Genomic DNA, 16937 nt, shown 5'->3' on the forward strand with positions numbered 1-16937 from the left:
TGGGTATGTAAAATATCACAACTTTGAGTGTATAAAATATGCTCTGTAAAAGCTCATACACTAATCATGGTGCAGGAGAGTGGCAGAGCGTTGCAGGTTGATTAGTATATGCAAGTGGAAATTTCACTGCAAGTTTTATACACATGCAAACACTACAAATCTATAATTTCAGAGATATAAAAAGCATTTAAAACACAAATCAGTCAAAGTGAATAAAAATTTTAAAAAAGCTTTTGTAGTTTTGTATCTTGGCCATTAGTAATCTGTACTTAAACAGGAAATTTCTGGTTTCTCTTGACAAGTTGAGGGGTGAAGGAAAACCTCAGAAACATATAAATAAGCCAAGAACATGCTTAGTATTAAAAAAATCACACTTTCTCACAGCAACCTGTTTGTGTGCACTTCTTTATAAGAAAGAAAAACATATAGGGCAATGTGGATGTCCCATGTTTGATTACCTTTCTTTTTTAATAGTTTACTACTGAAGTATTTGCATTGCTCTAAATGTTTCTACATTGCTTACAATTGGTAAAAATATGTTAATTTATGCATGAACCAGTATCAGATCTAGCACATAATATTTATATTTGGATTAAAGTAGTAAAAAAGTGACTAGACTAAGACTTTTAGTGTAAAACAAATGTTTATTTCCTCTTCAGTCATTCAGAGATTGAGTGAGGTTGTGTCTACATAACATCCAATCTCCCTAAAATGTTATATTAGCTGTGAACTTATCCACACGCAGGGGCACTACATAGGAGTAAAAAAGTGTGGTCTAATGAGATCAAGGTCTAAAGAGATCTCTGTCAAGAGTAACTGAAAATAAACTAATTTTCATAAGTTGTGCTTTAGTGCCAATTTGCAGGAGTTCCATTTTGTTGCAATTTAACTTCACTGAGACAGGTTGTGAGCTGAGAAAGCCCTGATGAAGTTTAACTTAGCATTAATATAGAGTTGAATATCATCTGCATAAAAATAACACAGTCCAAAGCTACAATAATATGGCCAGAGGGAAGCATGTAGGTACAGAAGAGCAGCGGTCCGAGGGCAGAGCCCTGAGAAACTTGTTGTGTGACTGGCCCTGAGGTGTACCTGCTATTGCTAAAGACTAACAAACTCTTGTCTATCAGTCAGATAGGACTTAAACCACTGGAGGGCAGTGGCAGAGATACCCTGAATGTTCTCCATTCTGGACAATAAAATGTCATCTCTGACTGTGTCTAAAGCTGCACTGAGGTCTAACAAAATTAATAACATTAATTAACATTAATTAACAAATTATTACTTTAGTGAATTAATTGAATCAGGTACTAGGAGATATGTCTCTCTTATCTGGTAATATGATAGACAACAGAAATAACAGTTTAGATTCAATTTAAAGTAACTAGCCTATTGCAAAAACTGTTCAGATAGAAATAATACAAAATCTGCCTTGGAATAGGTAAAGTTGCAGATTTTTTTAATCTCCTAAATAATTAATACACTCCCAAATATTTAATATCATTTTTTCATTGTGGAATTTGATTTTTATACCATTTTCCTAGAATATTACTGGTCTGGTTCAGGGTCATAGAAGGCTGGAGACTGTCCCCAAAACACTATATGCAAGGTAACAAACAAAAACTGAACCCTTGTTCACACTGTCACACACGTGCGAGATGGAGGCAGCTAAATGGCCCGATTATTTGTAATAAAACATCCGACCAAGGGGCAGCGGAGTGCGCTGACTGTCTTTCTCAGTTGCCTACAGACTTTTCCCGGGAAATCCTGCAAGGTTCCAGCCCCTTTGATGACGTCACTTCCGAAGCTGGCCACTTTGATGACGTCACTTCCGAAGCTGGCCCCTTTGATGACGTCACTTCCGAAGCCGGCCCCTTTGATGATGTCTTCTTCCGAAGACAGCCCCTTTGATGACGTCTCTTCTGGTTCCAGCCCCTTTGATGACATCAGTTCCTCTCAAGACCTTTAAAGTCTCCGTCTTAGGCTACTATAGCCAGTTCTGTTTTAGACTCTGTGATATGCACATTGTGTATTTGATTAAGAATACCCTTTTGCAGCTGGGAAAAACAATATACGGTTGGCTGTCCCAAACACTTTATAATGTCTTGGACTTGTTTATATGACAGTACCAATTCACTGTAGGTCCCACCCACACACCCACAACAGAGCAAATTTAGAGCCAATATCTAACCTAACTTGCAAAGCATTATGTGTTAGGAAAACCCATGGTAAGAGATGAACAGGGTTTACATGATATTTTCTGAATAATAATAGGGGGCTTAGCCCCCTGCTTGCTTCACCCACCAACCCCCCGGCCTGCACTACGCGCCAGCCACTTTGCATCTCTGCCACTAGCGTATGTGGATTTCACTTTCACCAAACAACAAATCTTTTAATTCTCGCAGATAGGCCTCTTCATTGGGAAGAGGGAAGAAACAATACTTTTCCTTGATGACAATACGAATTAGACAATCTACAAGTCTCTAACTTAAAGTTTAAATCCGAACAATATCTACATACTTCTGTCATATCACGTATGTCCATACTGTATATTCGATCTCTTTTCGCTAGTCCGTTATTTCACCGAGTAGTAATTTCCGCTTGTTAGTCCTAATGCGATCTTTACTGACAGTTTTTTGAGAACTTCGAATTTTAGTACTTTCATAATCTTTAACCAGCTCTGCATGTGTATCGCGCCAACGTTTTTGAACCTCTTTACAACGTTCTACACTGTCTTCTATTCTTTGTCTTCTATTTCCAGCCCTGGGTGTGGTTAAATCTCTTGGCACAAAGTCTCTCGTCTTGCGGGACTTTAAATTATCTCTCTGAAAAAGTCTTTTGTCTCGTCCCAGGAGTTTTTTTTATATAATAGAGAGATATATAGGAGGCACTCAATTAACAACTGAATACATAAGGTGGTTCTAAGAGAAGCATATTTGAATAGAGAACTATTCAAGCTTTGACACGGATAGTGTGTTGAAGCTGTCTAACTGATTGATCCTGGCTTCTGCTTGTTCATATTAATGAGTAGTCTGTGTAATTTGTGTTTGTGTTTTTGAGGGATAAAAACTGCTATTGTTTGGCCAGTAAAAATAACCAGAATTTTCAAATAACAAAGTAATAAAACCACGATATCCCAGCCCCCAGCTATACTCCACCCCATGCAACTTTCTGGAGTTTCATTAAAGTGATTTAGGAACACAGAGGAAATAGAGGAGTGAAACAGAGGCCCCAATAAAGAAAAATTACACTTTTAACAGTAATAATAATAGAATAAAACTTAGGGTATGTAGGATTTTAGAGCCTCAACCTTTGCCCCCTACAGAATTTCTGATTTTGAAGAAAAATGATTAATTCTTAAATAAGACATTTCCAGGTGAATTAAATGAAAAATGAAAAAATAAGAAACAATCCAGTACTGAACACTTATTAGTTCTAGACAGTCTCATCTAGAAGCAACAATATGTCTAGCAGCTACAGTCCTTCTTTTGATAACAACTATAAGGAGTAGAAGAAATGTTAACAAGGAGAAGAACCGAAGGAAACAAGCAAAATGTATAGTCTGGTGTACAGAAAAGTAAATTGGTAACTGCAAACCAAAAGGCCAACATGCTAGGAGACTCCCAGAATACATAGAAGAAAGTACCAATGACCAGAAATAACCCAACGGATTAGATAGCCCATCAGAGACCCATTTTGTTATTCCATGTAGGAATAAGAAATATTCTATGAGTATTCTTTGGATTTTCTGGTACACCAGAACACATTCCTGTTTACAAAGAGTAGATAATTGAGATAGGTACAGTAGGACCCTTGCTTGAAGAAACACAAGTAGTAGCTAGACTGAGATATACTGTATGTGTAGGAAACAAATGGACAAGGGTGGGTCACATGTGGCTTAATTGAAATGCTCCATCCTCCCATATATCAAAAGTGCAGGCCTGTGGTATGTACAGTAGAACCCCTGTATCCACCAATTCGGTTTTCATGGTTTTAATCATTTGCAGTTTTCAGTGGCCCGAAAATATTAAATAAATGATTCCAGAAATAAGCAATTTCTGTATTCCATGTGCAGCTTGCTGTGAAAACCCATTGTGTGGGAATGTGTCTATGTGCCTGATGTCATTTTTGCCGTATTGGTGCACAGAGAACGGTTAAACCAGCCTTTAGTCTCCAGAGTTTTCACTGTCTGTATTTAGTGCCATGTGTTTGCACTGTTGTTGTGAAAATAACCCTTAATTTTCCTTAATAGTGGCCTTGAAGTGCCAAAGTACATTTAGTGATGCTCGAAGTTCTTCAAAGCCTAAGGGAAAGAAGCCAATAAGTGCTTCCCATCAGTAAAAATACTGAAGAGCGGAGAAGCCGCTGATAAGTGCTTCCCATCAGTAAAAATACTGAAGAGTGGAGAAGCCGCTGAGTACCCACAATAGGCTAAGATATTTTGTTTTAAGAACTAAATGTAAAAATGTGTTTAAGCTGTGTGAATGTGTACGATGTTTTTCACTGCTCCATCATTCTTGAAGGGTAAGTTGAAATGTCAGAATCCCATTCATTTGGGTGTGGAGGAAACAAGAGCACACATGTATAATAATGTACAATGCATTTCAATATTATTTAATGTTGATAACGTCATATTGTGGGTAATGTATCAATTAAACAACAGGCAGTCTCCGGGTTACGTACGAGATAGGGACTGTAGGTTTGTACTTAAGTTTAATTTGTATGTAACTTGGAACAGGTACTTTATTTTAATAAATGCTATTATTGAGCGATTGTAACCAAGTGCTCTGCCAATGAACGATGGAGTTTCACCTCTCTCTGACCTTTTTGTTATTTCTACTTTATTTTTAATGGTGATGGTTTTTCTCTTCTTTACTGTATCACCAGCACTTCCATTAGATTTGTGTTTCAGAGACATTGTTGAAGGGTGAAGACAAAAGGTTAAGATGAGCTCTTCTGCACAGCACTGTAATAATAATAATAATAATAATACATTTTATTTATAGGCGCCTTTCAAACACTCAAGGACGCCGTACATTATACACAGCAACCGACAAACAATACAGTACAATGTTTACATAGAGAAGGCATGATTAAAAAGATGAGTTTTAACTGAAGACTTAAACAGAGAAAGTGAATTAATGTTTCTAATCTCAGGAGGCAGTGCATTCCAAAGTCAGGGGGCAAAACGACTGAAAGCTCTGTTCCCCATTGTAGAAAGACGAGCAGAAGGAACAGTCAATTTAATTGAGGATGATGATCTAAGAGTACGGGAAGGGGTGACAATGTGGAGAAGGTCAGACAGATATGGAGGGGCTAAATCATGAATAGCTTTAAAGGTTAGCAGAAGGATTTTAAACTCAATGCGGAACTTGACAGGGAGCCAGTGAAGTTGATGCAGAACAGGAGTGATGTGGTGAGTGGAAGGAGATTGCGTAATGAGTTCTGGACTAGTTGAAGTTTGTGAAGAGTTTTTTGAGGGAGACCAAAAAGAAGAGAGTTACAATAGTCCAAGCGAGAGGTGACAAGGCTATGAACAAGAACTGCAGCAGAGTGTGGGGTGAGAGAGGAACGGAGACGGTTGATATTGCGTAGGTGGAAGTAAGCAGATCGTGTAATAGTATTGATGTGTGAAAGAAAGGAGAGATTATTATCCAAGATGACACCAAGACTTTTGGCCTGAGAGGATGGAGATAGCGTACAGTTATCAATTATAAAGGGGAAGTTGTGGAATTTGGATAATGTGGATTTTGTACCAATGAGAAGGATCTCTGTTTTATCAGTGTTGAGTTTAAGAAAATTAAATGTAAACCAGTTTTTGATTTCGGCCAAACAGTCAGTAAGGGCGGTAGGTGGGAGGGTAATTGTAGGTGAAGTTGAAAAGTAAAGCTGGGTGTCATCTGCATAACAGTGAAAATGAATATTATATTTCCTGAAGATATTGCCCAGAGGAAGGAGATAGATAGTGAACAGAAGGGGGCCCAGGACAGAGCCTTGAGGCACGCCTGTAGTAACAGATACAGAGTGAGATGAAAATGATTTGAGCTGTATGAATTGAGAGTGGCCAGAAAGGTAGGATACGAACCAATTATAGACATTATGGGTGACACCAATGGAAGATAGTCTATTGAGAAGAATGGAATGAGAAATGGAGTCAAAAGCCGCATTCAAATCAAGTAAAATGAGAGTAGAGAGTAAGCCGGAGTCTGCTGCCATGAGAAGATCGTTAGTTATTTTGATTAATGCAGTTTCTGTACTATGGAGGGGGCGGAAACCAGACTGGAATTGTTCATACAGGTTGTTCAGAGATAAGTGAGAGTGGAGCTGTTTGGCTACCACTTTTTCTAGAATTTTGGATAAGAAAGGTAGGTTAGAGATCGGACGCAAGTTGTTAAAATTAGCAGGATCGGCGCCGATTTTTTAAGATTGAGGTTATTATAGCAGTTTTGAGTGAAGTAGGAACAATTCCAGTTGAAAGAGAAGAATGGATAATAACAGATATAATATGGAGTAAAGATGGAAGACAGGCTTTAACAAGTGATGTAGGTAAGGGGTCAAGCAGACAGGTGGATGATTTAGAATGAAGAATTATATCTGATATTTCTAAGGTGGAGGGAAATTGAAAGAAAGAAAATGGGTGAGTAGATGGGAAGAATTCAGAATGAATAGTGTCAGTGGATTGCAAAGCAAGGTAGTGGTGGATACTCTCAATTTTTGTTCATAAAAAATGACATCAGGGAATTACAAAAGGCATAAGAGTAAAAATGTGATGGCCACAAATCAGGGGGTTGTGTGACACGTTTGAGGAGTGAAAACAATGATTTAGTATTACCTTCATTCATGCTGATTATATTAGAATAGTAGGCAGATTTAGTTTGATTAATACAATCCCTGTAATGTGCAAGATGGTGGAAATACATATCTTTGTGAACCACGAGCCCAGTTTTTTTATAGAGTCGCTCTAATTGCCGGCCTTTCGCTTTCATAAGACGAAGTTCCGGCTAAACCAGGGGGCAGAAAGGGAAAATGAAACAGACTTTGTTTTAAAAGGGGCAAGAGAATCCAGAATATGATGAAGGCTGGTGTTATAATACAAAATCAACTCATCAGCAGTAGCCAATTTAGGAATTGCAATATGTGAGTCAATACTTGATATTGTGAAAAGTTATTGTGCGGGGTAGCTTCGGAATAGATATAGAGAGTGGAAGATTAAAAGAAAGGAGAGAGTGATCAGAAAAAGGCAATTCATCAGTTGTAAGATCAAGAGAGGAGACACCCGAGCAACAAATTAAGTCCAAAATGTGTCCTTTTGAATGAGTGGGGACCTTGGTGAATTGTTGGAACCCAAAGTTCTCCAAGCAGGACATAAAGTCTCTAGTGAGAGGGTTATTTACATTGTCCATATGAATATTGAAGTCACCCAGCACAATAATATTAGGGGAGATAATGACCAGCTGAGCAAGGAGAACGGCAAACTCATTTAAAAAGTCACTATTCTGTTTAGGTGGACGATAAACAGCAGCAATGACGGTAGGCAAAAATCCAGGTAACTTGCATACAGTACATTCAAATGAGTTGAAAGCAGAGACAGACATCGGCAAAACGTTCCACTTTTCGCGGTATATCATCACGAGACCTCCTCCGCGGCCAGTGCCGCGAGGTTGACAGATGTAAACAAATCCCGACGAAGTGGATTCATTGAGTTCAGAAAAGTCATTAGGTTTTTGCCAAGTCTCAACTAAACAGAGGAAATCAAACTTACGATCAACGAGGAGATCCTGAACAAGAGACCCCTTGTTCGTAAGTGAGCGAATGTTCAACAACAACAACAACAACAACATTTATTTATATAGCACATTTTCATACAAACAGTAGCTCAAAGTGCTTTACATATTAAAGAATAGAAAAATGAAAGACATAATTATAAAAAAATAAATCAACATTAACATCGAATAAGAGTAAGGTTCAATGGCCAGGGGGGACAGAAAAAACTCCAGACGGCTGGAGAAAAAATAAAATCTGTAGGGATTCCAGACCATGATACCGCCCAGTCCCCTCAGTAGTCCAAAGTTGAAGGTGGTAGTCCCATAGGTAGTAGAGGTGTTAGCCGACCTAGTTAGGCTGGCAAGCACACTATGGTCGACAGCCCAAACAGCGCGGCGAGAAGGACGGCGAGAATTGGGCCAGAAAGACTTTATTGCAGACGAAGGATCCTGGTGGATCGTTCGTCGGGATCCACGATGAATATATCTCCGGCGTGGATGGAAGATGATGTCCGGATGGAAATGCAGAAAAACAGGAGGAGGCGTTAACATGGAGGGACGCAGCCGGAGAAGTTCAGCAGCAGAATACTAGAGCAATCCTAACGCAAACCGATGCACAGGCAGTAGGAAAGCCCAGATGATCACAAACCAGAAAGCAGTCGACATAATTTGTCGGCGTCAGGGTAAGCAGACCCAAGACGATCAAACGGAGTTACGAATAGCAGTTTTTACCGGTGAGCAGCGGCAGCCAAACGCGCTAGCGTCCACTCTACCGGAACCCCGTTCATTCTCAATAGCAAGCCTGCTTGTACTGTACACGCTATCACAGCAGGAAGGCACCCGTCGTCAAACATCTGATGTACAGACAAGAGACAACTTCCTGCTATGTACGTAACAGTACAAGCAGGCTTGCTATTGAAAATGAACGGGGGCCGCGATGGGCGGTTCATCACCAGCCCACCTCACAGTCACCTCCACTACAGTATGCTGCCTGCAGCGTCCTCCCACTGAGAACAAATATGGTGCAGCCAAAGGCAGGTAGTGAATCGCCCCCATTCAACAGGCAGCCATCCGATGCACACTACAATGCTACCCCCTGCCGCCCCGTTCACCACCGGGTCACCGCTTGTAGCATTACCAGCCGCCCTCCAAGAACGAATGGGGCAGCCTGTGTGGTGGGCGGGCAGTGGAACTGCTTGCCGCCGGGAGCTGCCCGAGGGACACTACACTGTGCAAGCATCGAAATCTCCCCCCTCCAGCCTCCATCCAGCCACTGCTTGCAGAATTACCAGCCGCCCTCCAAGAACGAATGGGGCAGCCGTGTGTGGTGTGTGGGCTGTGAAACTGCTTGCCACCGGGAGCCACCTGAGGGAAACCACTGCACGGGCAGAGAAATTGCCCCCCTCCAGCCTCCGCCCAGCTACCACTTGCAGCGTCCCAGGCGGAAGATGACGGAGCGGCAGTTACTGAGGCGTATGCATTGCAGCTGTGGCCCCGTTCGTAAGTCGTAGGTCGGATGTCCGTAACCTGGGAACTACCTGTATATCATAGATATAATTGTAAACTAACACAAACTAATATGTAGGGTTGGCTACTGTCCGTGGTTTCAGGCATCCGCAGTCTTAAAACATATCACTGGAGGATATGGAGGTTCTACTATGTGTATGTTAAACACATTTGGTGCTTAATACAAGTAAAGAAACCTTTTATATTGCCAAGTATGTTTGAACATCACTGCCAATCAGTTGTCCTCTTCTATGACATTTGTGTAACCATCTGGATACAATTTAAATTACTACTTATGTTAGTAGAGTGCTGGTAAAAGGCTTCTTTATAAATAAAAAAAGAATATACTGCAAACTAAATTAATTCAGAAAACTAAGAAAATAAACTTGCAGTAAGACAATCTGCAATTTTGTGAAATATTTGTGAGGCTTGGTACCATTAGCCTCAGTGGTATCAAGCTAAATGTAGCTGTATAATTAACACCATTGACACACATACACAGTGTTCAGTATTCTTTCAGCTACAATCCCCTTTTGTGACAGTTTATCAGCGGGTGCTAGTGTGTCATTAAACTAAGTTCTAATTGTTATGTGTGTTTCCTTCAGCCTTCCAAAATAAGCTCAATTTAATGTCCACTTGTTTGGCTGGAATGATTTAACATTATACATGCTAATTGTTTGACATCTTGAGAAATACCACTATAATAAATAGCAGCTGTATATAATACTAATAGAGAGCATCATTCAAGATGCAGATTAGATCAGAATGAATTTGGTGGACTTCCTTCATGTGTTTTATATCGTCACACATACATTTTGGAAATTATTTAATTAAAATAATTCAGGGAAGTAAAGAACATTATGTTGCTTAGCATGAAATTTTAAATAGGTATTCTTTTTATGTTTTTATCATTGATCAGTTTGCTTTGACTATGCAAATTTTCTAGGCAATCAAAATAGAATTAAAGACATATTTTCTAATTTGAGAAGAATTCGGTGTTGTTTACAACTGGCTGCATTTGCAAATTTTAGCAACTGCTTATGGTTTAAGTGTGTTTTTATGAAATTGGAGCATCTAGGGAACTATTGTTGTTTTGAAAAATATGCAGATTCCTCTAAATATTATTTATTTGGGTGAGTGGATAGAAAGCAGTGTTTTATTACAAATAAAAATGTATAAAATTGTACTGACTTGAATGTTTCATGCTGCCTCCTCTCAAAACTATCACAGTCTGTGTGAGGTTCAAACATTCATAATTCAAAACCAATAGCCAAAAATGCAATAATTATGATGTTTATATTGGAAGAGTTTCACACTGAGCCTTTTGCAGATTTGTGACCTTCTATCCTTAAACTTATTCCATTCTCTTGTGCTTGACAGGTGCAGTCATTGATCAGTACTGAGTCACTTGCACCAACGGCACTGCTTATAGCAAGTCCTGCTGCATTCTAATTGTCTGACCAATCTGTGTAAACTATACACAACTGGCCCCTGCTGGAGGACCTGGGATACGAACCCTAGTTTCCTTACTGCAAAGTAGCAGCTCTACCATTGCGCCGCTGTGCCGTCCACAATGTATGTAATATGGCACAGAATACTGAAAAGCCATTTCACAACTTATAACTAACCTGTCTGAAACTATTAAACTGCTAGAAAGAGGATGACAGTTGTGTGTGTCTGAGTGTGTGAATTATGGATGTTGCCTGTGCATTTGTATGTTGCTGAGTGTGTATCATTTATAAATGAATTGATTTACATTTTCTGATAGTGGTTAAGATACACTCTTTAAATAAAAGTATATTTAATGAAGAGTTCTTATAGGAGATACCTTTAGAAATCATTATGTTCATTATTACTAGTTGTGTGCTCATGAAGTCATACATTCAGGCAGGCTTTTCAAAGAGATATTGAGTTGGCAGCATTGTTGATTAGAGGATTTGACTAAACTGTGTGTGTCATCCTGTTTATATTGGTAAGTGCTGAAATGTTAATGGCAATAACTTCACATAGTCTAATAAAGTGTTTGTGTTTAGTGATGTACAGTACATGTGGAAACTGCCAGCCAGTGGGATTTATTAATGTATGCATAGATTTATGTGACTCAGCTCTGCCCAGTTCCTTCATAGAATAACATAATTTTGCTTCATTTACAGTAGTGTGCTAGGAAAATCAGAATCGCAATCAGAATTCACTTTATTAGACAGGTATACTAATATGTACTAGACATTGTCTGGATAGTGTTGGTGAAGCATAGAAGAATAACACAGAATACAAAAGATATATATAAGAAGATAAAATATTGATAAACATATAATGCAGCATATAAGGGAAATACAAAAATAAAGAGATTAAAATATCCAGGCAGCCTAGTGTGCAGGTATACATTTATACTAAGGAGAAGCTCAGACCTGATTAGTAAGAATAATTGCATATGGAATAAAAATTGTTTAGGTGGCAGGTTGTTTTAGCTTTTACCACACAAAGACGTTGCCAGAGGGAAGTCTTTGGAACAGGTGATGCCTTGGGTGAGTCAGATGAGCAAAAATCTTTGCAGACCTCATCCTTACCCTGGATTCATTTAGGATGTCAGTGTGTAGTAAGTTACATCCTATGACCCTTTCACAGGCTTTGATGATGCATTGGAAGTTGGCCTTAGATTTAACAGAGGCATTACCCAACTAGACAGTTATAGATGCGGTCAGAATGGACTCAAAGATGGCTGTGTAGAATTGGACCAATATTACCTGAAGGGGATTGAATTTCCTCAGTTGACACAAAAAGAATATTCTCTAATGGGCTTTCTTTTAATAATTCATGTGATGTTATTGTCCCACTTAAGGTTTTGTGACAGCACAGTGCCCATAAACGTAAATGATTCTTTAATCCCAATGACTGAGCCATTTATACCAAGTGATAGGTGAGCAGGTGACTGTTTCCTGAAATCAATGACCATCTCCTGAGTCTTTTGAATGTTAAGGTACAAATTATTATGGCTACACCACAATGTCAGATTTTCCACCTCTTGCCTGTGTATGGGCTGATTATTGTTTGAAATGAGGCCTATTTGTGTTATGTCATCTACAACTTTAAGAAGTTTGACGTGGGATTCACCAGAGATACAGTCATTTGTATAAAGTGAGAAGAGTAGTTCAGAAAGGACACATGCCTGGGTGCACCAGTACTAAGGGTTAATGGCTCAGGCGTGTAAGCCCTAATGCACATACTGTTCTGTAAGAAAGTCTGTGATCCAGTGGCAGATTGAACTATGCAGGTCGAAGTGGGTGAGTTTCTTATCAAGAGCTCTGGGATAATTATATTGAAAGCAGAGCTAAAGTTCACAAACAAGATCCTTACATATGCCACTGGCTTATAAAGGTGCTTGTAAATAAGGCTCAGACCTAAATCCACTGCATCATCCACAGACTGGTTTGATCACGCTTGATCAGATTGAGATATGGGGAATTTGAAGGCCAAGTCAACTCGCTGAATTCTTTGTAATCTTTCTCAAATCATTCTTAAACCATTTATGAAGTGTGGCAGGACGTATTATCCTGCTGAATGAGGCCACTGCCATCGGGGTATGCCAGGACTCAAGGTTCCCCCTCATCACATTCTCCAGAGTATCACACCACTTCCACTAGCTTGCCTTCTTTCCATAGTGCATCCTGTTGCTTTCACTTTGTCTGGATGATAACATACATACAACCAGCTTTCCACATGATCTAAAATAAAAAATCAGAACAGGTCAGATTCTTCCATTGCTACATGTTCCAGTTCTGATGTTCACATGCCCATTGAAGGAGCTTTTGGTGGTGGACTGAGGTCAGCACTGGCGCTGTTTTCTGGATGCACAGCTCCATATGCAGAAAGCTGTGAAGCACTGTGCTCTGACACCTTTCTGTCATGGCCAAGATTAAGCTTTTCAGCAATTTGTGCTTCATGGGAAGAGACAAGATGGGTTAGCCTTCACTCACCATGCACATCAGTGAGTCACTGGTTGTCCTTTCTTAAACCACTTTTGGTAAGAACTAACCATTACATACTGGGAACACCCCACATCTTTCATTTTGGAAAGGCTCTAACTCAGTTGACCATCACAATTTGGCCCTAGTCAAAGTTCCTCAGATCCTTATGTTTGTCCATTTTTCTTGCTTTTAACACATCATCTTCAAGAACTGACTATTCATTTGCTGCCTAATATATCTCACCCACTTTAACAAGATAATCAATGTTATTCACTTTACCTGTCAGTGGTTTTAAAGCCGTGGCTGATCGGTTTATATATACTAGTGCAGTGTTTCTCAAACATTTTGGTGATGTGACCCACTTTTCCCCAAGTAAGTGTCTTCTCTCTCAGCCCACCCAGGAAGGGGGTTCCCCTTGATAAATGGAGGGTGATTGTCAAAGTGGTGGATGGTTATTAAGTGCGCTCATTGGAGTTGTGACATGCCACAAACCAATACTTGACCCACCTCGACCCATTTCCATTACAAACAGTAGCAAGTTGCAGTGTCAGTGTTGAAAAATAATGTATTGTGTTATCTACTCTTTTACAAGCGAAAACCATGACCTCAGACTTGGAGGTGCTGATCTTCATCCTAGCTGCTTCTCATTTGGCAGTGATTCACACAAGTTCATGCCAAAGGTCACATTTGGATGAAGCAAAGAAGGCAACATCATCTGCATAAAGAAAGGATGCTACCCCTAAACTCTCAAACTGTCCACACCTCTGGTCATGAGCTGTGGGTAAGGTAAATAAGGATTTTCATATGATGGCTAGGCTGATGCTCTGTGATAAGGTGAAAAGCTCAGCAATTACAGAAGGCTTCATAGTAGAGATGCTGCTCCTCCTGATCGAGAGAAGCCAGTTGAGGTGGTTTGGGCATGTTTTAAGGATGCCCCCTTGGCTTGAGCTGTCTCGGGCACATCTCACTGGGTGGAGACCCTGCAACAGATCTACGACACTCTGGAGGGATTATATCTCTTGATTGATTTGAGAACACTTAAGAATTTCATGGAAATCTGAGCTGGAACAGAACTGGAGTCTGTGGCTGTCCTGCTTGATGTGCTGCCCTCGTACCTTCACTGGGAAAAACATTTGAGAAGATGAGATGAGACTAGTTTGTTGTTTATTGTTTTGTTAATGGCAAAGTGTTTGGTACTTCTGCTGCACGGCTTCAGGAGGTTGGGTTTGAATCAAGGTGTAGTCACTGCCTGTGTGAAGTTTATACATTCTCTACATGATACCTTCATTGGGTTTTTCTTGCACAGCATAAAGAGAGGTAGATCAAGTAAATTGGTGCATTGTACAGGTGCCCTGAATTACTGCTATGATTTACAACACATGCCAGTAACAATATAACCTGAACTGAAACATGTGGTTTGAACTCAGCTCTGTATTAATGCTGTGTCATTTCCTCACTCCTGCTGCTTTTAAAACCAGACTTTATGAGATGTTGTATTGTGTGCTCTATTTTCCTGAATGTTGTTTTAATTTCAAATGCAAAACAAAAAGTTACAAGCATTTTTCTTGCACACTGCTGCTAACTTTCTGCTCCCTGCTGATGTTTTCCATTTCATCTTTTGTGCATATGGAGTGTTCCCCTTTGATAGCAAACAGCAGCAGCTGAAGGAGCTAGACAGGCTGATTGCTACAAAACATGGAGCTAAGGTGGTAGTGAAACAATTCAAAGAGGTAGACATAACAGGATATAAAAAGATGTAAAATAGCAGGATGTTAAACTTAAATCAAGTTCTAGTTCTAAGCAAAGGCCAAACCTTGAAGCAGTAACTATACAGTATTGAGAAAAACACAAGTTGAAATCAGGAACTATAAATATAGAACAAAATACTATTAAGGAACTTGAAAGACTAAGTTTGTCTAATTTAACATTATCATCACCATTATTTTTGTTCCGCTTATGCTGATGTAGTTGGAAAGTGCTGAAATGGACCGACTAGACCTCCTTAAGCCAACTGAATAATTCTATAACATCCTGGGAATTCTGAGATGATCCAAGGCAGCCGACAAATGTAATTAATTTCTCTAGCAGATCTTGGACCTTCTCCGGGGGGTTGTGTCTTTGCATCTGCTGTGGAAGGCATTAATGAGCCACTTAAACTGCATGCCAATATCGCCTCATCTGGTTCTTCTCACATAAGAAAAACAACAGTTCTAAGGTCTTTTCATATTTCTGAGCTCCTTACTCTGTCACAGACAGCCGAACAACCTTAGCACAAAAAACAAATTTCATGGCTGATTCTAGTTGTGATCTCATTCATTGGTTACTAACCAGAGTTCATGAACATATGCAGCAATAGTGACAGACTAGTAAGTGAAAGCTATGGCCAAGAACTTCTTGTAAATCACTGACATTGTCCACAAAACTACTGCTATTGCACTGACTTCTTGGTCTGTCTCATCATCACTTAAAAACACTGACTTCTTGAGCTCAAATATGGAGGTGGACATTTTAATTCCAGCTGCATAATACTCATCTGCTTAAGTGTTCACAGTCTTAATGAAAAACATAAACAACAGAGAAAGTGAGGCACCCACAATAAATGGATTTGACTTAATGACAAGTATACAAATTTTACTTTCATTCAACAAATAGAGGGACTGAATGGAACAGGGCAGTAGCACTACAGCACATACTACAAAATAACCCAGGATACACAATGGTGAGCATTTCCCAAATTCACAAAACAAATTCTCTTGATCCCTAAAGAAAAATCAAAAGTGGATACACTGTTCAATGGCCAGGATAAAATCTGTATGGTTCCTTGTGGACCCAAGATTCATCTATAGGGCAGACTTTCTGTTACAATACCCAAGCATAGATCTTCATCATAGGTAAGGACATGTTTGATAGAATGATGATTCATTATGGATAGTATGAGAAGGAAGCAACTGTAGTATTAATGTGTTTATTTTGTATTTTGAATGGTTCTGTTTATTTTCTGTAAGGCTTCTCATAATTCTTTCTTTGGTTTGTGAGTCTTTATTTTTAATAAATGCTACCCATATTTTTTGTTGCCTGCTTTTTAATAATGTTAGGTGTATTCTGATACAAGCTCCCATTCATCTTTTTTACCACAAAGTCAGCTGTAATATCTGTTATACACATCAATCCATTCATCTACTTGTCTCTCCAATCTATTTAATCATTGTAGAGAGATGCAGTCTATCCTGGTGTCATAAACACATTTAAGTATTAGGATAAGATTTTCAAATAAAATTCCACCAACAAGCAGTACTATTGGTAACTGCCTATGCTGAAATTGCACATGACCTCCAGTGAAGAATATTTGGCACATTTGAAAAGATAGAGAAAACTGAAAAAAAGATGAGAATAAAACAGTGGCATATTTGTTTACAGCCTATATAAATAAGAAAGTTAAAAGTGTATATGAAGAAATGTGTTAAATGCACATAATAAGCAGCATCCATTAATGTTTTTTTCTTTTAGTAAAGTATTTTTGAGATTTTTTCAGGTAAGGAACACATATGTTTTGAGGTAAGGTAGCTATGCTCACAAATCATTGGTCAGTGTTGCATGTTGATTAGCAAATGCAAGTAAGAATTTAGCTGTACTCATGTGACAATAATGTCCCTACAAACCTATGAAATGTCTAGGAAGCAATGACTGTAGACTATAGAACTTA

At 39.2% G+C, this 16937-nt stretch overlaps 1 protein-coding gene across 9 annotated transcripts in view; it reads left to right on the forward strand.

The window, feature by feature from the left end:
- The window catches only part of ppfibp2b (PPFIA binding protein 2b), a 291180-nt gene that overhangs the window by 65736 nt on the left and 208507 nt on the right, over nucleotides 1-16937 (forward strand). The window lies entirely within an intron of this gene.

The sequence above is a fragment of the Polypterus senegalus genome, chromosome 1 (genome assembly GCF_016835505.1).
Source record: "Polypterus senegalus isolate Bchr_013 chromosome 1, ASM1683550v1, whole genome shotgun sequence".
Lineage (NCBI taxonomy): Eukaryota > Metazoa > Chordata > Cladistia > Polypteriformes > Polypteridae > Polypterus > Polypterus senegalus.